We start from the raw sequence: 25,902 nt of genomic DNA, 5'->3' as shown, positions 1-25,902 counted from the left end.
GTCCAGTGGTGCTGTGTCCTGTGCTCTGTCCTTCTGAGGTCAGTGGTGCTGCTGGGTCCTGTGCTGTGTCCTGTTCAGTCCAGTGGTGCTGTGTCCTGTGCTCTGTGCTTCTAAGGGCATAGTTATTTCCCCAATATTCCCAAGTGTTTAAAAAAATAAAAAAAGTTATTTAAAAAAATACAAAAAACTTATTAATTTTTTTTTAATTACAACAAAATTTGCACAACCAATCCTGCAGTATAAGCCCATTGGTACTGCAATATTACCAAGTTCACACATTCAGCAGTAAAAGTCCAGTGGTACTGCAATATTACAAAGTTCACACATTCTGCAGTATCAGTCCAGTGGTGCTGTGTCCTGTGCTCTGTGCTGCTGAGTTGAGTAGTGCTGCTGGGTCCTGTGCTGTGTCCTGTTCAGTCCAGTGGTGGTGTGTCCTGTGCTCTGTGCTTCTAAGGGCATAGTTATTTCCCCATTATTCCCAAGTTTTTAAAAAATAAAAAAAAAGTTCTAAAAAAAAAGTTCTAAAAATAAATAATTATAACCAAATTTGCAAAACCAATCCAGCAGTATAAGCCCATTGGTACTGCAATATTACCAAGTTCACACATTCTGCAGTATCTTGTGCTACATATAATGGAGACCAAAAGTTTGGAGGATAAAGTAGGGAAAGATCAAGACCCACTTCCTCCTAATGCTGAAGCTGCTGCCACTAGTCATGACATAGACGATGAAATGCCATCAACGTCGTCTTCCAAGCCCGATGCCCAATCTCGTAGTACCGGGCATGTAAAATCCAAAAAGCCCAAGTTAAGAAAAAGTAGCAAAAAGAGAAACTTAAAATCATCTGAGGAGAAACGTAAAGTTGCCAATATGCAATTTACGACACGGAGTGGCAAGGAACGGCTTAGGCCCTGGCCCGTGTTCATGACTAGTGGTTCAGCTTCACCCACGGATCTTAGCCCTCCTCCTCCTCCCCCCCCTACAAAAAATTGAAGAGAGTTATGCTGTCAGCAACAAAACAGCAAACAACTCTGCCTTCTAAAGAGAAATTATCACAAATCCCCAAGGCGAGTCCAAGGGTGTTGGTGGTTGTCAAGCCTGACCTTCCCATCACTGTACGGGAAGAGGTGGCTCGGGAGGAGCCTATTGATGATGTAGCTGGCGCTGTGGAGGAACTTGATGATGAGGATGGTGATGTGGTTATTGTAAATGAGTCACCAGGGGGGGAAACAGCTGATGTCCATGGGATGAAAAAGCCCAACGTCATGCCTGGTCAGAAGACCAAAAAATGCACCTCTTCGGTCTGGAGTTATTTTTATCCAAATCCAGACAACCAATGTATGGCCATATGTAGCTTATGTAAATCTCAAATAAGCAGGGGTAAGGATCTTGCCCACCTAGGAACATCCTCCCTTATACGTCACCTGAAAAACCTTCATAGTTCAGTAGTTAGTTCAGGAACTGGGGCTAGGACCCTCATCGGTACAGGGACACCTAAACCCCGTGGTCCAGTTGGATACACACCAGCAACACCCTCCTCGTCAACTTCCTCCACAATCTCCATCAGATTCAGTCCTGCAGCCCAAGTCAGCAGCCAGACTGAGTCCTCCTCAATACGGGATTCATCCGAGGAATCCTGCAGCGGTACGCCTACTACTGCCACTGCTGCTGTTGCTGCTGTTAGTCGGTCATCTTCCCAGAGGGGAAGTCGTAAGACCGCTAAGTCTTTCACAAAACAATTGACCGTCCAACAGTCGTTTGCCATGACCACAAAATACGATAGTAGTCACCCTATTGCAAAGCGTATAACTGCGGCTGTAACTGCAATGTTGGTGTTAGACGTGCGCCCGGTGTCCGCCATCAGTGGAGTGGGATTTAGAGGGTTGATGGAGGTTTTGTGTCCCCGGTACCAAATCCCGTCGAGATTCCACTTCACTAGGCAGGCAATACCAAAAATGTACAGAGAAGTACGATCAAGTGTCCTCAATGCTCTAAAAAATGCGGTTGTACCCACTGTCCACTTAACCATGGACATGTGGACAAGTGGTTCTGGGCAAACGAAGGACTATATGACTGTGACAGCCCACTGGGTAGATGCATCCCCTTCCGCAGCAACAGCAACAGCTGCATCAGTAGCAGCATCTACAAAATGGCTGCTCGTGCAAAGGCAGGCAACATTGTGTATTACAGGCTTTAATAAGAGGCACAACGCTGACAACATATTAGAGAAACTGAGGGAAATTATCTCCCAGTGGCTTACCCCACTTAGACTCTCATGGGGATTTGTGGTGTCAGACAATGCCAGTAACATTGTGCGGGCATTAAATATGGGCAATTTCCAGCACGTCCCATGTTTTGCCCACACCATTAATTTGGTGGTGCAGCATTACCTCAAGAGTGACAGGGGTGTGCAGGAGATGCTTGCGGTGGCGCGCAAAATTGCTGGACACTTTCGGCATTCAGCCAGTGCCTACCGCAGACTAGAGGCACATCAAAAAAGCATGAACCTGCCCTGCCATCACCTCAAACAAGAGGTTGTGACGCGCTGGAACTCCACCCTCTATATGCTGCAGAGGATGGAGGAGCAGCAAAAGGCCATTCAGGCCTACACAGCCACCTACGACATAGGCAAAGGAGTGGGGATGCGCCTCAGTCAAGCGCAGTGGAGACTAATTTACGTGTTGTGCAAGGTTCTGCAGCCATTTGAACTTGCCACACGAGAAGTCAGTTCCGACACTGCCAGCTTGAGTCAGGTCATTCCCCTGATCAGGCTGTTGCAGAAGCAGCTGGAGAAAGTGAGGGAGGAGCTGGTAAGCCATTGTGATTACACCAAGCATGTAGCTCTTGTGGATGTAGCCCTTCGTACACTTTGCCAGGATCCGAGGGTGGTCACTCTTTTAAAGTCAGAGGAATACATTCTGGCCACCGTGCTCGATCCTCGGTTTAAAGCGTATGTTGTGTCTCTGTTTCCGGCGGACACAAGTCTACAGCGGTGCAAAGACCTGCTGGTCAGGAGATTGTCCTCTGAAGAGGACCGTGACATGCCAACAGCTCTACCCTCATTTTCTTCCACATCTATGGCTGCGAGGAAAAAGCTCAGTTTTCCTAAAAGAGGCGCTGGCGGGGATGCTGATAACATCTGGTCCGGACTGAAGGACCTGCCAACCATTGCAGACATGTCTACTCTCGCTGCATTGGATGCTGTCACAATAGAAAAAATTGTGGATGATTACTTTGCTGACACCATCCAAGTAGACATGTCAGACAGTCCATATTGTTACTGGCAGGAAAAAAAGGCAGTTTTGAATAGAGATGGGCGGGTCCGGTTCTCCGAGAACCGAACCCACCCGAACTTTGGGTATCCGAGTACCGAGCTGAGCAGCTCGGTACTCTCCCGCCCATTCCGAATCCAAATCGAGGCCGAACGTCATTGTGACGTCGTCGGATCTCGGGACTCGGTTCTCGCGATACTTCAACTTTATAAATACACGCCTCCACAGCAATCCATCGCCATTTGACAGAGGGAGAGAGCAGGGTGTAGTCATAGGCTAATTAGAGCAGGGACAGAGAATACCATATTGTTCTTGCAATTGCTCTAACCAAAATCGCTAGTGCAGAGAGGAGGATAGAGGTTTATTATTTTTTCTTCATATTTGGCACTCCCCAGCGCTTTTGGGGTGTCCCCCATAATTGTGCATTAATATTTCTGGCTGTCAAAAGTCATATCTGTCAGCAGTATCTACTAAATAATTTGTAGCACACCTCAGTGTTTTTGGGGTGTCCTCCCTAATTGTGCATTAATATTTCTGGCTGTCAAAAGTCATATCTGTCAGCAGTATCTACTCAATAATTTTTAGCACTCCTCAGTGTTTTTGGGGTGTCCTCCCTAATTGTGCATTAATATTTCTGGCTGTCAAAAGTCATATCTGTCAGCAGTATCTACTCAATAATTTTTAGCACTCCTCAGTGTTTTTGGGGTGTCCTCCCTAATTGTGCATTAATATTTCTGGCTGTCAAAAGTCATATCTGTCAGCAGTATCTACTCAATAATTTTTAGCACTCCTCAGTGTTTTTGGGGTGTCCTCCCTAATTGTGCATTAATATTTCTGGCTGTCAAAAGTCATATCTGTCAGCAGTATCTACTCAATAATTTTTAGCACTCCTCAGTGTTTTTGGGGTGTCCTCCCTAATTGTGCATTAATATTTCTGGCTGTCAAAAGTCATATCTGTCAGCAGTATCTACTCAATAATTTTTAGCACTCCTCAGTGTTTTTGGGGTGTCCTCCCTAATTGTGCATTAATATTTCTGGCTGTCAAAAGTCATATCTGTCAGCAGTATCTACTCAATAATTTGTAGCACACCTCAGTGTTTTTGGGGTGTCCTCCCTAATTGTGCATTAATATTTCTGGCTGTCAAAAGTCATATCTGTCAGCAGTATCTACTCAATAATTTTTAGCACTCCTCAGTGTTTTTGGGGTGTCCTCCCTAATTGTGCATTAATATTTCTGGCTGTCAAAAGTCATATCTGTCAGCAGTATCTACTCAATAATTTTTAGCACTCCTCAGTGTTTTTGGGGTGTCCTCCCTAATTGTGCATTAATATTTCTGGCTGTCAAAAGTCATATCTGTCAGCAGTATCTACTCAATAATTTTTAGCACTCCTCAGTGTTTTTGGGGTGTCCTCCCTAATTGTGCATTAATATTTCTGGCTGTCAAAAGTCATATCTGTCAGCAGTATCTACTAAATAATTTGTAGCACACCTCAGTGTTTTTGGGGTGTCCTCCCTAATTGTGCATTAATATTTCTGGCTGTCAAAAGTCATAACTGTCAGCAGAATCTACTAAATAATTTTTAGCACTCCCCAGTGGTTTGCGCTCAGAATGGATTCAAAGCAGTCCACATATGATCTAAATGAGCAACCAGGTTCTGTCACCAGTCCTGATGTTAGTGTTCCCAGTACGTCATCTGGCCAAGGCGATGTCAAACAACAGAGTGTTTTCAAATTAGTGCAAAAAACAAAAACCCCAAAAAATTTTACTGTATTGAAGCGAAAAAGAAGTGTAACTGAGCAAAAGTTAAGTGACGATAAAAAAAAAATTGCAAGCATGCCATTCTACACACGCAGTGGCAAAGAGAGAATGAGGCCTTCACCTTTGGCTATTAGTGGCAGATCCCAAAAAGTTACCCAGCCTACAATTGGTGCACAACTACTGTTACGCGTCAAAGCCGAGCTGCAAGATAACAGTGAGGCATTACAGGAGAATATTTGCTCTGATTCACAAATGACAACAATCCCTGTGGAGAGTCCATCCAACAGTGGGATGTCTAATCGTGACCATTCTGTTAGTCTACCCATAAAGAAGGGCCCTTTCAGCAGTTCTGCTGATGTGTGCCTGAACAGCCCGAGTGTAGCCGGTGATACACCAAGTGAGGATGACACTTTGTCTTTAGAAGAGGATGTGGGGGAGATTTGGGTATCCGACGATGAGGATGCGGTTGATTGTGTAAGTCCTGCAGCAGTGTGGCACCAGTGGGAGCAGTTCTGGCATGTGAGGTTCTGGCACCAATATGCACTTTCCAAACACAAGCAGGGATGACGCAGGGGGCAGACCACAACAGTTTGACATCTGGGCTGGTTTGAAGGATTTGTCAAAAAAATGTGTGACCTTGACCATAATTCCAACCAATCCTACTATTAACATGCAAAGGATGGTGGAGGGCCTATCAGGGATTAAACTGTATTTTTCATAATTTTCACTAATAATGTTTGGGTGTAATATACACCCAAAGACGAGTGCTCAATTGCTAAGAGTCATTGATGGAGAGGAAGACAAGCAGGCTTGTCTGTAGAATTTGCAGGCAAATTGTGCTGCGTTATATAGGTAACACCCAAAGAGAAGAGCTCCATTGCTCCATTGCTAATTGTAATTGCTGAAATAGAAATAATAGGGCTGACAGTCTTGGTCTAAATCTGCAGTTACATTTTATTGTACCATAGCTCATTGCGAAACTGGAGAGGTGGCAGGGTTTAGTGATAATCTTCCTCCAACAATACTAATTTATCCCAATATCCCAATATCATAGAAGTCTGTGTAGTATGATGTAATTGCTGATAATGGCCTTCCAAAGGGAATGACTAGTTGATTTTAGGGCAGAGCTGTCACGGTTTTTGGGCAATTCTTTTACAGCACAGCAAATATCAAAATGTTTAGCGGACTCATCTGCATCACCACTGGGTGTCTTGGGAAAGCAATTTCTTTTATTACAAGCAGTTGCCAGAGAAACTGAAGGAGAAGACGTCCCAACAAGATGTTGATAAGTCTGGGATCCTTGCAAAGAAAATTAAGTATTTCATCTACAATTAAAATATAGTTAGCACATTTACTTTGTTTTATTGCACACTATAATTTTATGTAGCACCTTTTCAAAATCTATTATTAAGGCAATCACTTGACTCAAGCTAACTGTGTCTGCACTTTCTTCACAGGTAACTACTTCGCTGGACTAAAGTATATTCCCCTCAAATGCTAGTCTTCTTGCAGCTGCTGTATTCTCCTACATGCTGTTGCAGAAACCACAAATTGACCCTAAATGTTTATGGACACAAACAGCATCTCCTGCATGTCATTTTTCAAAAGTTCTGTAACACCAAGTTGATAGTGTGTGCAAAACAGGAAATGTGATGGAATTCAGCCCCGCTGTAATGCTGGACCAATATTGGGGTCGTAATCAGAAATGACATATCCTCAGGAGACTCCAAGCAGGATTAGCCATCTTTCAATGACATCCCTTAGTTTTTGGAACAGTTTGTCAGCTGTATGCCTCTTAGTGAAGCTGCTGATACACAGAGTAGCCTACTTCTCAAAAATGTGATGCACCTGGGTACATGCTGCTGCTGTCCATGCTGGGGAAGGCGAAAGACCAACCCAGTGGGCTTTCACAGTCATATAATCTTTTGTTTGCCCAGTTCCGCTTGTACACATATCTGTGGTTAAGTGTACAGTGGGTAGAATACCATTTTGTCACCCAATAATGACATTTTTAGGAACTTTCCGGTACAGGAGAGAATAAGCTTTTCTAGTAAAATGGTATAGTGATGACATTTGCTAACAGGGACATAACACCTCAATTAAATGTCTTAAACCAACTGTATTAATAGTGGACATTGGACACAGATCTAACGCTAGCATAGTACCCAGGGCGTCTGTGATCCGCTTTGCGACTGGGTGACAGGTTTCATTCTTGCTTCCTCTTGCAGAGGATTGTTTACTTGCCAATTGTTGGGGGGGAAGATTGCAGGTGCTGGGATGTAGATGAGAGAAGGGAGGTAGATTATGCTGGATTGCTTGTTGTTAATTTTTTTTTAACCAAAGTTTCTGATTTTCCCAACAGTTTGCCAATAACTCGCTGAAAAATGACGAAACATGGATGAGGATCCCAGATGGTTAAGGTCCCTACCTCTACTGAGTGTGGCTTTCAAAATGTTACAAATGGATAGACAACTCTTGCCAGGATTCGTGTAAAAATAATTCCACACTTAAGAGGTGGATTTTTGGTCTTATGCCCAGGCATGACAATGGCCTTTTTGTTATCACTGGCAAGAACTGCAGCAATTTTTCTTTTCAAGTGTATGAAAATCATATTGTGACATAGGAGGTGTTCAAAATTGAATAAAAAATGACTGGAAATTAGTGTTACTGAGGTTAATAATAATGTAGCTACAAAATAATACCTAAATTATGTTATTTTAGCACCAATAAATGTAATTTTTATAACAAATTGCAAAACAAAACCAAACAAAACCAAAACCAAAACCAAAACACGCAATGGCGGTTTTGCAAAACCAAAACCAAAACCAAAACACGACGGTAATCCAGATCCAAAACCGAATCCAAAACCAAAACACGGGGGTCAGTGACCATCTCTAGTTTTGAAGCCCCTGTACAAACTGGCTCTATTTTACCTGAGTTGTCCCCCCTCCAGTGTGTACTCGGAAAGAGTTTTTAGTGCAGCGGGGAACCTGGTCAGTGAGCGGCGAAGGAGGTTGCTTCCTCATAACGTTGAAAAAATGATGTTTATAAAAATGAATAATCAATTCCTCAATGAAGTACAGCACTGCCCTCCAGATAGTACAGAGGGACCTGTGGTTGTGGAGTCCAGCGGAGACGAATTGATAATGTGTGATGAGGAGGAAGTACACACTGTAGGGGTGGAGGAATCAGAGGTTGAGGATGAGGACGACATCTTGCCTCAGTAGAGCCTGTTTAGTCTGTACAGGGAAAGATGAATAGCTTTTTTGGTGTGGGGGCCCAAACAAACCAATCATTTCAGCCAAAGTTGTTTGGTAGGCCCTGTCGCTGAAATGATTGGTTTGTTAAAGTGTGCATGTCCTATTTCAACAACATAAGGGTGGGTGTGAGGGCCCAAGGACAATTCCATCTTGGAACTTTTTTTTTTGCATTATATGACCAATCAACAGTCGTTTGCCATGTTCAAAAAGTAAAACCAAATTTAAACAAATTCAAGAAATTAAACCAAAAGTAAAATGCCCTGTCATAATTTAAAACAAGAGATATTGACGTGCTCTAAAACTACTGTATTGTTGTTTATATTTTATAAACACTACACTTGAAAGCTTGAGTCTTTCAATGAAAAAGTAACTCTCCATTGCACGAATATTTGCAACAGGGACAATTTTAGGGTTAAGAAAGTCAACTAATAACACTTCGACGCTGTCTGTCTTTATAAACACTACACTTGGAAGTTGGAGGAGGTATTGTGGCCCCGGCACCAAATTTACTACCGGGGCCACTCAACTGTGCAGTCCATATTTAGGTGTATCAGATATTAAACAACGGTGACAGTTGATGCCCAATTTTTTAATTATATTGTTGGCGCTGTAAAAAATTGTGTTCCGGGCACACCACACTACGCAGTCCATACCCTTTTTTGGTGGAATTCTGACCCGTGGAGGGTTTTTTAATTATATTGGGGCCTCGGTACCAAATTGTGTACCGGGGCCACCACACTACGCAGTCAAGAAAGATAGATGCGTATTATAGATAAAGTACATTCAGTGTTGTGGGGCAAATTGAAAAATATTCAAAATGCACTGACATTATCAAAAACAAGAGGTTTTCACATGCTGAAACTCCAACATGTATATGATGGAGAGGATGGAGGAGCAGCCGTATGTGCAGTGTAATGCAGACCTGTTGAAGGTTTTCTATATATTTTATTGTGGTGCCCAGTGCCCACTACACTACGCAGTCCAGATACTATTTTTGGGTGTAATTCAGACCTGTTGAATGTTTTCTATATAATATATTGTGGTGGCCAGTGGCCAGTCCTCTACGCAGTCCAGATACTATTTTTGGGTGTAATGCAGACCTGTTGAAGGTTTTCTATATATTATATTGTGGTGGCCAGTGGCCAGTCCTCTACGCAGTCCAGATACTATTTTTGGGTGTAATTCAGACCTGTTGAAGGTTTTCTATATATTTGTTATTGTGGTGCCCAGTGCCCACTACTCTACGCAGTCCAGATACTATTTTTGGGTGTAATTCAGACCTGTTGAAGGTTTTCTATATATTATATTGTGGTGCCCAGTGCCCACTACTCTACGCAGTCCAGATACTATTTTTGGGTGTAATGCAGACCTGTTGAAGGTTTTCTATATATTTTATTTTGGTGCCCAGTGCCCACTACTCTACGCAGTCCAGATACTACTTTTGGGTGTAATTCAGACCTGTTGAAGGTTTTCTATATATTTTATTGTGGTGCCCAGTGCCCACTACTCTACGCAGTCCAGATACTATTTTTGGGTGTAATTCAGACCTGTTGAAGGTTTTCTATATATTTTATTGTGGTGCCCAGTGCCCACTACTCTACGCAGTCCAGATACTATTTTTGGGTGTAATTCAGACCTGATGAAGGTTTTCTATATATTATATTGTGGTGGCCAGTGGCCAGTCCTCTACGCAGTCCAGATACTATTTTTGGGTGTAATGCAGACCTGTTGAAGGTTTTCTATATATTTTTTATTGTGGTGCCCAGTGCCCACTACTCTATGCAGTCCAGATACTATTTTTGGGTGTAATGCAGACCTGTTGAAGGTTTTCTATATATTGTATTGTGGTGGCCAGTGGCCAGTCCTCTACGCAGTCCAGATACTATTTTTGGGTGTAATTCAGACCAGTTGATGGGTTTTTAATTATATTGTGGGGAACACTCCTCTACGCAGTCCAGAAAGATACCTCGTTGCAACGTTTTGTACTAAAAATAAATAAATATTGTGAGGTGTTAGGTGTTCAGAATAGCCTTTAAATTAGTGGAAATGATTGTTATTGAATGTTATTGAGGTTAATAATAGCGTAGGAGTGAAAATAAGCCCAAAAACTTGATTTTTACACTTTTTAGTTTTTTTTAAAATAAAATCCGAATCCAAAACCTTAAATCCGAACCAAAACCTTTCGGCAGGTGTTTTGCGAAACATATCCGAACCCAAAACATCGAGAAAATCTGGATCCAAAACACAAAACACGAGACCTCAAAAGTCGCCGGTGCACATCCCTAATAAAAATACATTAATATAGACAAATAAAATACTCCAATTAAACCACAGTATTTATATTATGAGGCATTGATTTCTATATACATACATATGGTATGGCATCAATTGAACATACATAAAAAAATCAGACAAACCTAGGTATATAGACCTGGACTAGTCTAGCTACTGGGAGGCAAATGGCAGTGGGTATAAATGCTGCATTGATCCAGATATAACACAGTCACTGATATCTCAATAAAATAATGTTCATAGCATACAAGTCCAGTAGATGGGAATTGGTATTTCTTTAAGTCTCTGCTAGTGCAATATAAATATTCAGATCACTGTCCACATATATCACATGGTTATTGCTGCGATGCTTTCAAATTTAACTTTGTTTACTTGCAGTTTCGATGTATATAGAGATGGTGGCCGGGTACCCAGTGTGCTGAAATCAGAGGATGTTTCCCGTGGTCCGTGCTTGTTACTGTTGGAGAGGAAGGTGCCTGCGTTCCACTGTGGAACGCATCTGTCCCTTCCTGTTCTCGCGTATGTCCAAAAGATGAATTGTATGCAAGTTGGGAGTCAGCTGTTTTCTTAGCTCCTCCCTAACAACAGAGGGGGCGTAGCTATAATGTGGCGGGGCCTACCGGTGGATAGTCCTGCTGCCCTGCAGGCCAGTCCGAGCCTGGATATGTGCCCAAGTGATGCCCCTTTAGCGACATGTGTGTACGTCATTGAAGGGGTGTTATTAGAGTAGGGGAGGCCCAGCGTTGATGAAGTGCTGAACATGCCCCCATGAGATGTGGCATGTGCCACCTTCTTATGCACGTATCGTCAAGAAGCGTACTCTAGCCGACTACAAATTCATACATATTAGGAGGTATATGGTCTGTTCAGTTTACACAGGCTAAGATTGATAGTGGAAGGAGTTGGGTCTCCCAACAGCACAGAGCAGTTATGTGAGGTTCCTTAGAAATTGATGAAGTAAGATTGTCGTATCCATATGGAATGAGAAGTTCATGCATCCAATTTGTTTTTGCAGTTCGTAATGCCATGTATTATTATCATATATTATGTAATACATTCCTTAAAGGGCTAGTAAACCTAAAATATAATCTATATGTACATATTTCTTAAGCACATTAAACCTTGAGATATTTGTATAATGAGAATAGTGCAGTTGACTTGGAATCTGAGTCTAGCAGTCAGATTAGAGTGATCGCTTCCAAGTTGGCTTCCTCTACACAAGACGACTGGGTTTTACTGCTGTGTGGGTTGAAGGAAGCCTGACCGGGATAGGGCATAAGTGCTGAATAAAAGTGTTTCTCCCAAGTAACCTGTTTTGTTTTTTGTATTTTTGCTTATTAGTGCCTGGTGCAAAAAAAATTAAAGCTAGAGGACCTGCTGTAAATGCAACCACTCTTCTGTTTTCTTCTATCTTAGGATCATGAATTAAATGGAGTCTTGCTCAATCCAGACAGGATCCTCTAATGCACATTTCAAAACCGCATATTCACACAGACACACACACACACACACACACACACACACAAAGACACACACACACACACACACACACATCGATCTCTGAAAATGTATATAATAAGCACTGACACCGTAGAGAACTAGATACTGTGCTCCTCTGCGGAGCAGCCTATACACATTCCCAGTGCTACTGTTGTATGATAAATTATGGAATCTTTTACAAAAAATATATTATTTTTCTGCATGGTGACTAGAAGTAGATTATATTTTATTATTGAAGTGATCTAAGTCACCTGCTTGTCAAATGATATATATGGAAACAATCAATATTGTGAAACAGTGCATCTCAGGTAATTGTGTAATACATTCTGCCCTGGCACTGACGGAGTCAGATGTCAAGTGAGGGGACTGCCAGCAATGTCACGGACCTGTATATGGCTCTCAGAAGTTGTTAATCTTTATTTAATAACATGTTGCAAAGAGAAATGATATGTGGTAACTTATATCAACCAATCAGACATCACATTTTATCTGTTCCTATATTCATATCTCACAACTTTTGAATTCCAGCAATAGAGCCATAGTGTGCACAATGTAGGTTCATCTCCACTAAAATATCCAACATCCAATGCATTACTGTGCAGAGTAACCGTGAATGGGTTATACCTCCCAATATTCCAACAGTTGGATGGCGGATAGACACCTCAAACCAGGACTGTCCTGCCTAAATCAGGACATTTGGGAAGTATGCCATATTTGTTGGGCTTTTATTACTGAACGTAACTTTCAGTACTTAATAATAAATGACAGTTACATCATTGGTAGCTAGAAGCCCTGACCCTGTAATAACATCCCATCTTAACCAATGCAAGGTCTATATAGAAACATAGTAACAAAGTTGATGAGGTTGAAAAAAGACACCAGTCCTTTAAGTTCAACCTATTTTGGATCTCCTGCGATCCCGCTCTTATATTTGAAATTGATCCAGAGTAAGCAACCGCCAATCTGTTTCAATTGTGAAAATCCCCCCAGACTCAATATTTTAGTGCTATTTTTACCCTATATCCACTATTATCCTTCATTTTAATTAACGGTTGTATCCCTGGATACACTTTTCCGCTAAAAATTTGTCTAACCCTTTCTTAAACATATCTATTGAATTTGCCATCACGACCTTCCCTGGCAATGAATTCCATATCTTGACTGCCCTTACTATATAAGGGCATATATATATTCTCCATAGTTTTAACAGTTGAATTTTCCTACACCAATTTCAGTAAATAATTATTAGTATACACTATTTCTACAACCCTAACATTGTACAAGGGTCTCTACAATTAAAATACATAGTGAACAGACATTCCATATCAATGCAAAACTTAAAAAGTAGAAAAGGGGCCTACTCAATGGTCAAATTACGGGAGAAAGGGAATGATGAACACAGAGGCCTGATGTAGAGTGAGTGCTACGCCAGCTTGTGTAGAGTGTCAGATAGCGGATGATGATGTTGGTCGCCAGCAATAGGGAACCTCCTGTGATTGGCTATTTGCGAATGCTCCGCTGATGCCTTTGTGTGCATGTTATGTTTTATTATTTGATGTAGAAGAGATAGCGAGTTGTTTCTCCGGTATAAGAGAGGTTTTTGAATTTTTATTGATGCCTAATAGCAAATTTGTATTTTGCAACAAAGCAAATAGTTATAAACATGGGCATAAGAGTGTGTGACGTATACCTGGAGTGAACCATGTACATATTGGGTGCAGACATGCACATATCTTGCGATAGATACAGAACTGCCAGCAATTGCAGCTTTTTTAATGAACGCAATTTGCACCTGCAATTTGGGGAGCAGCTAACTCCGCATTAGTCCCAAGGTGTGGGTTGTGCAGTGGAAGGACAGCTGACTTAAAGTGCAATGGCTAGAAACAGTGAAAGATTAAAACTACCATCGGCCAGAGCCAACTTAACGCATGAGCATGCTGGGCAGTTGCCTGGGGGCACCACAAGCATAAACTTGCCAACTGTTCAGTATATTATCCCGGAAGATTTATTCAAAGCCCTCAAACTCTCTTTATTAAAACGTTTAGGTGGACTAACCACCTCAGTATCAGCTGTTTTCTGTACATGCGATCTTGCTGTTGCGAATACATATCTTGACCTTGACGAAAAAACTACGTACACCTACTATTTGTACATAAGCAAGACAAAATCAACACACATCATTTTTTGAAGTCGTAAAGCTATATTAAAGTTGTTCTAGTGTTTTTGTCCGTAGCCTTCCCCTGCTACCTACTAAACGGAAATAATGAAAAAATGGAATGGAGCGCAATGAAGTTTATAGGCTATGACACGACAGTGTCTTCTATTCGGTTTTCTTTTACTTTGTTTTATTCCTGTGAGTGGTTGTGTAGGTAGTTCCCTAGTGCACTGCTTTTCCCAGGGGCCTGTAATGCTGTTAAGGGGCCCCTGTGATCGGCCCTTTGTGGTGCTCAGCAATGGTTCCACTCCAGTTATGTTTTAGGTATAATCACCAACTGCAAGAGTCATGATTCTTTACCATGCAGTACCATGCCGCACTGAACACTTTTTATAGATCTTATATTATGCTCCTCACACCATGGGGTATATTTACTAAACTGTGGGTTTGAAAAGTGGAGATGTTGCCTATAGCAACCAATCAGATTCTAGCTGTCATTTTGTAGAATGTACTAAATAAATGATAACTAGAATCTGATTGGTTACTATAGACAACATCTTCACTTTTTCATACCCGCAGTTTAGTAAATCTAACCTCAAGTCTTCTAAGATGCACAGTGCGAGTCTACTTAACAGACATACTGTACGTCAAACTCTAAATAAGTCTCAATGTTATTATGACTATATAAATTAAAGGTGAACTGATGTGGATAGTGGTACTCTAACGTCCACCGAGACAGGTCATGGCGTGCTGAGATGCAGCGGAATAGCAGCAAAGTGTTCCTGGAATCTATTGTAAAATGTTGGCAGTTATATAAAGCATTTGTAATAAATATGTATTATATACTACAATCTTTATGATAAAGAATGTGGTACAAATTACAGAAAAGCAGACTGCTTAGTATAATGGGAAAAGGAAAGTCACAGACTCACTGTTTTCTGGTTACTCCTCAGGCAGTTTTCAGCTTTGTGTGACATGAAATGACAGGACATAGATATGCACAATCTGTCTATTTGTTCTGTGTCCTAATCCCTTTCACTGAAATGACAATTTCCCCGTCTGTTTACATATTCCATTGTGACCCTTTCACAATTCATTCTGCGCGTGTTTTTCTAGAGCCTCACTTTTTTGGACTGCCTGGACAGACAAGTGTATAAAACATATACAGCTGACTTCTGAAAAAGTATGTATATATATATATATATATATATATATATATATGATGTAATCAGACATGATTTGCTTGGTAAACCATAGTAATGAACTGTAAATGCCTTATGAAAGAAGGTATTCACATGCAAAGAATTGTATTTATGTGCATATGTTCAGTCAGTAGCATTTATGTTAGGAGTAACAAGTGTTTATATTTACACCCCACAGTAGCATAGAGATGATGTACCGTATTTCCCCATGTATAAGGTGCTCCCATGTATAAGACACACCTTAATTTTGGGTCCGAATTTTTTTAAAAAAAAATATTACGGCAGCTGTCAAAAAAGGCAGGGAGAGTGTAATGCCCGGCTGCTCTTGTGATCAGAGCAGCCGGGCAGCACACTTTCCCTGCAATGCCCCCCCTCCCCCCCCGCTGCCACTGTACCTCTGTTCCCCTCCTTCTGGATGTGTGCATACCGCTGGCCCCCTCCTCCTGGATCCCCTCGCTGCCACTGTGCCTGTCCCCCTCCTCCTGGATCCCCCCATGCTGCCACTGTAACACTGCCTTGCTCCCCCTCCATCCCCCATGCTGCCACTGTAATGCTGCCCCCCCACTGCAACTGTAACGCTGCCCCTCCCCCTGCATCCCCGCCACTCCTGTATAAGATGCACCCGGGTTTTAGACCCAAATTGTTTGGGAAAAAGGTGCGTCTTATACATGGGGAATTACGGTATATAAAGTGAAAGATAACATAGAGATGTACTGCCACAGTGTAAGTAAATATTAAAATCACATTGCCCTATTTGTATACAATATAATAAGATAATGAAGTGTTATATACACAAGAGAGAATAGTATCTGGATAGTTATTAAAAAATCCAAAGGTCTAATTTTCAATATAAAATATAATTAAATACAAACACAAATGAAAAGTAAAAATTATTGTAATTTAAATACAAGCATATGTTGTTTTCAATAAAAAAAGGGAATCTTCGTTCCTGCAGTTGTGCAGCTGATAGTCATCATCATCATCATCATTGCATATAGATGCACAAGCCCCACAAAAGATGCTCCTTCTAAATTGTGTCAGAAGTACGTGAACACACACTCGGCCTACTCTTGCCCACCCCTTTGTTTCACCTCTCACGGTATAACGAGACACAAGTCCTCCATAGAGCACTATGCTCGCCATAAATAGGCAAATCCGAATATAATCTTGTTTGAAATGGCCCATGTATAAGTTGGCAAACCTAGGGATTAATGTAGTACCCATGGCAGTACCCAACACCTATAAATAGTATGTCGAGTCAAACAGAAAATAGTTGTGAGATAAAATAAAACTAATAGATGTCAAAAGGAACTCACATTGTATCTCTCTCAAAGTTGAATCTTGTCACAAAAACATATTAACAATGTTGTACACTTTTCATGAGGAATATTCGAATACAAGGACTCAACTTCACAAGTCAGAAAAAAATTAATGATCTTTCTATGCGACAGTTTGCATCAGCTCAAAAATTGTGTTGTGTCCTTGATATATGATAGAAGAGACACAACGTGAGTGTGCTAGAATTAATTAACAAAAAAGTTACCTTTGTCATGAGGGAATCCACACCCAAAATAACAGGATGAAACCTATTCAGAATATAGTGTGACCTTTTGCGAGCTACTATCTTAGGCTTTCAGCATGGAGTTCCTTCCTCTGCTTACACATACTTGAATACAATATATGTGTTTTGGATATAAGTGCACTATATATATTTTTTAGCAATATTTTGTCATTTTTATATTTCATCTTTTACATAATTTTTTGTTTGATCTATATTCTGTGCTCATATTTTCTTATCTAGTTCAAGGTTGAGTTTATCAGGAAGCTCAGTGTTGGAGCTGCAAATGTTGATAATTTTTTTGCGTTTTGAATATTAAATTCGATTAAGTTTGAAAATAATATACTATTTTTTTATTATTGCTTTATTGGTTTCTTATTTAGTCTTTATTGCAGGCTACATCAGTGGCAATTTGGAAACCTGATATTCATTACCCGTCCCACCAGTCTATTTCAATAAATCAAGACATTTAAAAATGGCTGAAGCCTTTTCTGTGCACGTCATACACACTGCTAAATGATCTCCACTCCACCAGCCCTGAGCTTCAGCGCAACTGAGGCAGGAACTGATTCTCTGTAAAGCGCTGCATATATGTTGGTGCTATATAAATATAGGTTAATAAGTATGGTGCAAAGTAGCAAATGCCCAAAATCACATAGCAACCAAGCAAACATCTGCTATCATTGTCTAACTTGCAATAAATCAATAAAAGGTAATTGCTGTATAATTGTTTTGCGTTACTGCACATTTGGTAGTAAATAACTCACAACTGTTTCTGTTCGGAGAGACCCCATCTTCTGTTTTTCCCAGTGCTGTAGCATTGCAAAGCTACAGCCGCCTACATATTCGGCTGATTAATAGCGTTATCAGTACAAATATGTCTGCCACAAGGGAATGTGAGCCCACAGACCAATAGGAAGTGTTTTCCTATTGGTCCACAGTGTCAAAGCTGTGCTTGCAAAAATACTAGGGTAAAATTTTTTGATAGCAGCCAATTAACCTACCAGTATGTTTATGGAGTGTGGGAGGAAACCGGAGCTCCCGGAGGAAACCCATGCAAACACGGGGAGAACATACAAACTCCACACAGATAAGGCCATGGTCGGGAATTGAACTCATGACCCCAGAGCTGTGAGGCAGAAGTGCTGCCCTTACTACTATATCATAATTACTATAATTTTTACATTTGCTAGGGGTGTTGCCTCAGAGCATGTGCACCTGAACATAAAGAAGACTACCACAGTCAACATAGTTACATGTTTATTGAACTTGATTTAATGATTCTGTTTTAATACATAATTACTTACTATACTACTGAGCAACAGTGTAAAGCAGCACATTTGCAGATTTTCAGTGCAAAACGCTGATTCTCTTAGGAAAACTGGGACACAGGTGAGCCCTGTACATTTCCTTTTAATGATTACAGTTATTAGTAAGTACAAAGATCAGACTGAATTTAGATCCTATTATAGTTTATTTTCTGCTGACATTTCCCATGTTTCTTACACACAACTATAGTCCACAAAACCACATACCCTCATTACCAATGATAAGAAATATATAGAATACTGCTCAAAATACAGGATTACACATAGTCCATCTGAGACCATACCCTGCACAATGCGCACTGTTCCCAATGCCGCCAGACCTGCAGCAGCCAGACGCCACTGCTGCTTACCTTATAGAGGCTGCAGAAGGAAGAGCATGGAAAATGATGACCAACAGCTAGATACATAAAGGGACAGGGGAGTGAGCAAATACTATCCAGCCCTATATACTCCAGTACCGCTGTCAGACACTGTGCTCCTCATACAGATGGGGACACTTATGGAAAAAAGGTGCTACAGGTAATTGGGCATAAAAAGGTGCTGTAACAAATAACAACCAATCAGATATTTCCTTTCATTTTCTTAAGCTATAATACAAAAAGACAGCTAGAATATGATTGGTTGATGACCTCTGCAGTATATTTCATTGAGGTCCCCCAGTGATTGCCAGAGTGCATGTTGATATGAGCATAGGTGGAAACTTCTGACCAATATATTTCGGCAGTGTATTATACTTGCTGAACAGGAGCAAGATTTAACATCATAGAAATGAAAAGAACCCTGTGGGGATGGGGTTTATTACAATATCTGTCTATAGTTCCCACCACATACCAGGTGCTGGTAATTACTGTGATGTTAATCCCTGCCCTTTGTCGGCAAGTGTCAGGATATGTGTCACTGAAGAACTGTCTCCACAAGGTCCTTGAACTATACAGCAAACTTATCAATTTTGGTTAATTTTATTGTTAAACCGCTGACTATAATTGGAGAAGGCCTGGACCCTGTTATAGCTCTGTTTTCCATTCTACTGGCTCATAAACATATGTTACAATATACCACTGAGTTCTGTGGCTCCTAAACAAACCTTATGTTAGATAATGATCCTATTGAGTTTGATAGGATCAGTATAAGCATAGTGGAAAGAACCAGGTTCATTCTGGCATATCTGGGGGACCTGTCTGGTCTTACAGAGATTCTGGTCTAAAGTTTGTACTTTAGCCAACACATTCCCTTCCACTGACCTCCCTTTTCAACCGCACTATGCCCTACTTCTGCTCCCTTTCCCAAACATTTTGAGGCATCTTCATAAGCTCCCCAGACACGTTCGAAGTGCGGCCACTTGTTTGATTGCTAGCTCTTAGAAAGACCAAAATCCTCCCTCTATGCAAGCCCTTAGAGCAAAGATTTGGTTCATCTACAAAATGGAACATATGACAAGTATCTTAAAGAATTGGACTGTTTCCTTTCTTAAAACTTGGTCTCCATTGACCCAATTTAATAGCGTGTCCTCCCTTTATTCCTAACTTTGTCCTAATTGTTATTGTCCACTGTTAAATCCTTCTCTTTTACTATTGCTACCTTGTCATCTGAGGGATCCCCTCACTCCCTATCTTTCACTCTTCTACGTCTTCTTTTCCATTCCTTAACTTTAAACATTAAACTAACTGAGCTGCACTTGTTGTTACTTATTGCTTTGAACTGTTACGTGTAGCCCTGTTGTTTTTTTAATATATATATTTCTTTTTTTACAGTTGAAGTTCTCAGTAAATCGTTTATTAAAAAAAATGATATAAGCATAGTGGAAAATGGGATCGTTAGGTATTTTCTATCACCTAAGCACATGCGGTCATCTTCTATCCACATAAGAAGACTGAAGTGAAGCTGCTAGTGATCAGCTTGCTTAGCCCACGAGCCAATCCACCAGATTCGGTAGCCAAATTGAACAATGATCCTGCCACTCAACTTGAGTGGCAGGATCAGCCTGTGTGTGAACACCGATACAGTAATTTTCAGTAGAGGTTAAGCCCCCTGTGACCTATATGATGAGTAATAAAGATGATTGTCTATTTTCCTCTCACCTATTTTATATTTACATCTTGGTCAATGTGGTTGTGCAGTCTATGTACCTTTTAGACCCACTTTCTCAGTTGCCCTTTGTCTTATTAGAATCAGAAAAGATCCTTGAATGAACACCAGTCACTAAGCAGTCACTAGACAGCCTCTTATGATCTTTAGTGAATTAACAACTTTACCTTTACCTTGCTGGCGTTTAAACCATTTTCCAGAGTATATTGAGTGGGAGTTGACCCAAACAGATAAGTTTTGTGCAATGAGCTTACACACTGCTTCCTGTTCAGTCAAACCCCCATTCTTTTCCAGAATCATGCCAGATAGAGAAGCACCACCGAGTAGTGTTTTTGAAAAATACCTATTTCTACAAATTAAACCATGCTGGACATATTTAATCAGGAATAAAAAAAACATTTAGAACAGGCATAGTTTTACACGGATTTTGGTACATTTTTATGTACCAGAAGTGCGTTTATCTGCTCTTTAGAGGGCAATGCTTTGAGTAGAGTGGAATTGTTTATAAGTAATTAGGCTTAGTCCTTCAATGTACAGAAAATAGGGGGACAGGGGGCACGCTAGCAACTCCCCTTTACTTGAAATCGTGCGTCTTTCCCTGTAATGACATGACAGGTAAAATGATCACTCTGCAATGCCCTTTGTCATTATAAATCATCATCATCATCATCACCATTTATTTATATAGCGCCACTAATTCCCCAGAGCTGTACAGAGAACTCACTCACATCAGTCTCTGCCCCATTGGGGCTTACAGTCTAAATTCCCTAACATACACACAGACTAGGGTCAATTTGTTAGCAGCCAATTAACCTACCAGTATGTTTTTGGAGTGTGGGAGGAAACCGGAGGAAACCCACACAAACACAGGAAGAACATACAAACTCCTTACAGATAAGGCCATGGTCGGGAATTGAACTCATGACCCCAGTGCTGTAAGGCAGAAGTGCTAACCACTTAGCCACCGTGCTGCCCACCGACACCGTGCTGCCCACAAATAGAGAGCTACATATAGGTCTAGGCTGTCCTGTGACTAATAGGAGGAATGGCAGCACGCTACATTGCGACACATACAGACCGGCGGGTTGGGTTTAGGGGTTATATTATTAAGAAACTAATCTCATGATTTATATAAATTGGCAAAATATTCAGCAGTGTGGCAAAGTGAGGAATTAGACATTATAGTACATATTACACATAAAATATAATAAAAAAGCAAGTAAAATAATGAACCAACTAAACAACAAAAACACTGGACAGATGTAAAGCATAATACGGACATGAAGAAGCAAATACAAGTATGCACATGTTAATGAGATGGCAAAAGACAAGAAGACAGAAGAAAAGAGGGACCTGGTTCTGGGAGCTTACAATCTAATTGAAAGGGACGTGGTTGAATTGGGTGGGGCGAGTTACATGCGTCCATTTGCGATTCAATATTGTTTACATAGGCACAGACCTAGCTCTTATTGCTGCTGAGGAGCGGATAAGTTTAAATTATGTTTTTCAACTATAAGATGGTAGAAAAAAAAATGAAGTCAAACTTTTTTTGCAGATCATCCTATTATCCATTTTTGGAATGTATATTACAAAATGAGGTGGACATCTCGTTCATGGCTTCAGAGATTTATCACTCAGCAAAAAACAATGAACAAGTAAACTTTATACATCCCATCATATAACATAAAGGTAACCACCCCCTCTAATGTATACATATTACATATGTAGAGGTAAGATAAACCAGCAATATTACACCACGCCACCTACCTAATTGATGTGTTACAAGGTATAGCACTTCAATTATAAAGCTCTTTCAGCAGTTTTTGCTTTATATGAATGGTTTTAGAAGCAGCCATGGAGTTAAACATCCCTCTCTGGCAGCAAGTGAATGCACGGCCTCTTTCTGCCACGTACTAGGAACATGGAAAGTCAGGGAAAGTTGATCATTCAGGATATTTTTTTTTAACTTAAAAAAACCCAAACTTACTGTGTGACTGGTGCACAGGCCTCTGATTTACCTCAGCTTGCAGCACGTCAATGAGAAGTTGAGTCAGCAGATTTCTTTGAGCATGTTTTCCACATTGATAAACCTGGGTTAGATTAGAGGATCATGTGAGGGTAGCACAGTAATCCACATACACAGTTGCTGCCCGAACTAGTTCTCCTGTACTCTGTGGGTCACCTCCAGCTGTCTGCTCGGAGAACTATGCCTTCAAGTGCCATTGTGACGTCATGACACTCTGGGCCTGATTCACCCTCAAACACAATGTGAACGCAACATGTGTTTTTTTTAAAAAAAAAAATAGGACATAAAGACATAAATTGTATGCCAGTATGCCTGTATTCAAGTAGAAACGTTTCCATCTGAATATGGGTACAAGTGTGTTCTGGCTGTACGTCACTTGCCGTATGCAGACAAACAGACAGAACACACTGCAGGATATGCACATGTATGTCAGGAATATTAAGTCCCATCGGAACAAATGCAACAAATTTTTTCTTATAAAATTAATTCATCAACTATTAATACTATAATCATTATTACAAATATATGTAACAAAAACATTTTTTCTTGTTTACATGAAATCAGAAAGTCCTTAACGTGTACTGTACATAAAATGCAATTTTTTACGTCTCTATTACTTGCAAACACATGTTCTGGCCTGCATACGTGTAGTCATCACTATCAGTCAGCACTTACAATTGCCCTGTAGGACGGATGTTTGTATGCTCAATCTCGGCACGCCCCACTGTATATTGCCTACGTGCATCCTACCCTTCCTGCCCCGCCTCAACCGTCAAGTTGTAGGCGGTCGCAAGTGTCATTTGCATTTGGAAATTAATTGGATGCGTTCACTGGTGTAAAGTCCATTTCTGAGCATGCTTATAACACTTTCACGTAAGATATGACACACAATGGGATTTCTGTTTTATAAGGCTAGGTATTATAGATTTGTGTTGTAAATGGCAACTTTTGAGGACTGAGGATATTTTGCAAGGTGTACCAGTGCAAATGGGGACAGGTCGCTCTTCACTGCTGCTGTTAACCTTGCAAACTCACTTCCGACTTGCACCATCTTGGAGCAGGAGGACATCACAACACATTTCTTGTCATTTCAACATAGTCTGTTACTCATTGAGGGTGCACGTAATGCACAATCTGCAAAAATATATGAATGTAAACAAACATATTTATAAAAAGTAAAAATAATTGCCACTAAAGGGAGCAGTGATCCCCCCTAACACAGGGACTATATGAAGCATAACTGACTGCCAACAACAATATATTTCTAAAAAATGGATACACTTAAATTAATGAGGGTGCATGACAGAGCTTGAACAACATGACTGACCGAAATATCTCCAGTACACTGACTGCAAGAACAACATTACATGGGCTAAAATATCTCTAGTCAGGGTCAGTCTGGGCCACCGGGATGTCGGGCTATCCCCCGGTAGGCCCCGACCCTGATCGCTCCCCTCTTTGTTGGTGGGGGGAGCAAGTAACTTTTAAAAAAATAAAATACTCACGTGACCACGGCGCTCCCCGACTCCTCTCTGCTCCATTCGCACTGAATGTCGGGCATGACATCATCACGCCTGATATTCAGTGAGGAGTGGCGCAGAGAGGAGTCAGAAAGAAGAGAGAAGACAGAAGAAGAGAAGAAAGAAGCCAATAGAAAAGGTAAGTGCAAGAACGTAAGCAAGTGGGAGTAAAGGCAGCATGGCAGAGAGTGAAGGGGGAGCACAAGCAGCATGGCAGAGAGTGAAGGGGCAAAGGCAGCATGGCAGAGAGTGAAGGGGGAGTAAAAGCAGCATGGCAGTGAGTGAAGGGGGAGCACAGACAGCATGGCAGAGAGTGAAGGGGGAGTAAAGGCAGCATGGCAGAGAGTAAAGGGGGAACACAGACAGCATGACAGAGAGTGAAGGGGGAGTAAAGGCAGCATGGTAGAGAGTGAAAAGGGAGCACAGACAGCATGGCAGAGAGTGAAGGGGCAAAGGCAGCATCGCAGAGAGTGAAGGGGGAGTAAAAGCAGCATGGCAGCGAGTAAAGGGGGAGCACAGACAGCATGGCAGAGAGTGAAGGGGGAGTAAAGGCAGCATGGCAGAGAGTGAAGGGGGAGCACAGACAGCATGGCAGAGAGCAAGGGGCAAAGGCAGCATGGCAGAGAGTGAGATGGGGCAAAGGCAGCAGGGTAGAGAGTGAGAAGGGGCAAAGGCAGCATGGCAGAGAGTGAAGGGGGGAATTTGCTGGCGCTATATAAATAAATGTTGATGATGATGATGATGAAAGCAGCATGGCAGGGAGTGAAGGGGGGCCAAAGCAGCATGGCAGAGTGCGAAGGGGGAGTAAAAGCAGCATGGCAGCGAGTGAAGGGGGAGCACAGACAGCATGGCAGAGAGTGAAGGGGGAGTAAAGGCAGCATGGCAGAGAGTAAAGGGGGAACACAGACAGCATGACAGAGAGTGAAGGGGGAGTAAAGGCAGCATGGTAGAGAGTGAAAAGGGAGCACAGACAGCATGGCAGAGAGTGAAGGGGCAAAGGCAGCATGGCAGAGAGTGAAGGGGGAGTAAAAGCAGCATGGCAGTGAGTGAAGGGGGAGTAAAGGCAGCATGGTAGAGAGTGAAAAGGGAGCACAGACAGCATGGCAGAGAGTGAAGGGGCAAAGGCAGCATCGCAGAGAGTGAAGGGGGAGTAAAAGCAGCATGGCAGAGAGTAAAGGGGGAGCACAGACAGCATGGCAGAGAGTGAAGGGGGAGTAAAGGCAGCATGGCAGAGAGTGAAGGGGGAGCACAGACAGCATGGCAGAGAGCAAGGGGCAAAGGCAGCATGGCAGAGAGTGAGATGGGGCAAAGGCAGCAGGGTAGAGAGTGAGAAGGGGCAAAGGCAGCATGGCAGAGAGTGAAGAGGGGAATTTGCTGGCGCTATATAAATAAATGTTGATGATGATGATGTAAGCAGCATGGCAGAGAGTGAAGGGGGGCCAAAGCAGCATGGCAGAGAGTGAAGGGGGGCCAAAGCAGCATGGCAGAATGTGAAGGGAGGCCAAAGCAGCATGGCAGAATGTGAAGGGAGGCCAAAGCAGCATGGCAGAATGTGAAGGGGGGCTAAAGCAGCATGGCACAGGGTGATGAAGGGGTGCCCAGAGAAAGGGGGGATCAAAAGCAGCATTGCACAGTGTGATAAAGTGGGGCCAGGAGAAGGGGGGGACAAAAGCAGCATGGAGGGCGCAGTGTGATCATAAGGAGGCACAGCATGGTGAATAAGGAGCACAGTAATGTGTGCCTGGTAGGTGGTTTTCTAACTAATGGGTGCTATTTTGTTTGTGGGGGGTGATGGTGGGGCAATTTAATTTTATAACGGGACCTATTAATTTAAGATGGGGTGGTTTGGGGGCTATTAATTGAATGCGGGGCTGAGTTTGAGGAGTATGATGTCTATTTATTAAATGTGAATATGAATTATTTAATGTCAGTGACGGTTGCGGG

General features: G+C 41.7%; 1 protein-coding gene across 4 annotated transcripts in view; it reads right to left on the bottom strand.

The window, feature by feature from the left end:
* LOC142140996 (mitochondrial ornithine transporter 1-like) overlaps positions 1–22,418 on the bottom strand; it is a 32,403-nt gene extending 9,985 nt beyond the window's left edge. Inside the window, exon 1 of one of the 4 annotated variants that reach the window (XM_075199045.1) lies at positions 22,400–22,418. The gene's annotated coding sequence lies outside the window, so the exon portion shown is untranslated. Of the gene's footprint in view, positions 1–15,171; positions 15,266–22,179; positions 22,285–22,399 lie in introns of those variants that run through there. The other 3 variants (XM_075199044.1, XM_075199043.1, XM_075199046.1) reach the window with 3 other exon arrangements.
* Between the last annotated feature and the right edge of the window lie 3,484 nt (positions 22,419–25,902).

The sequence above is a fragment of the Mixophyes fleayi genome, chromosome 2, assembly GCF_038048845.1.
Source record: "Mixophyes fleayi isolate aMixFle1 chromosome 2, aMixFle1.hap1, whole genome shotgun sequence".
NCBI lineage: Eukaryota > Metazoa > Chordata > Amphibia > Anura > Limnodynastidae > Mixophyes > Mixophyes fleayi.
The sequence above is the reverse complement of the archived record's forward strand: the minus strand, read 5'-3'. Positions and strand labels throughout refer to the sequence as shown.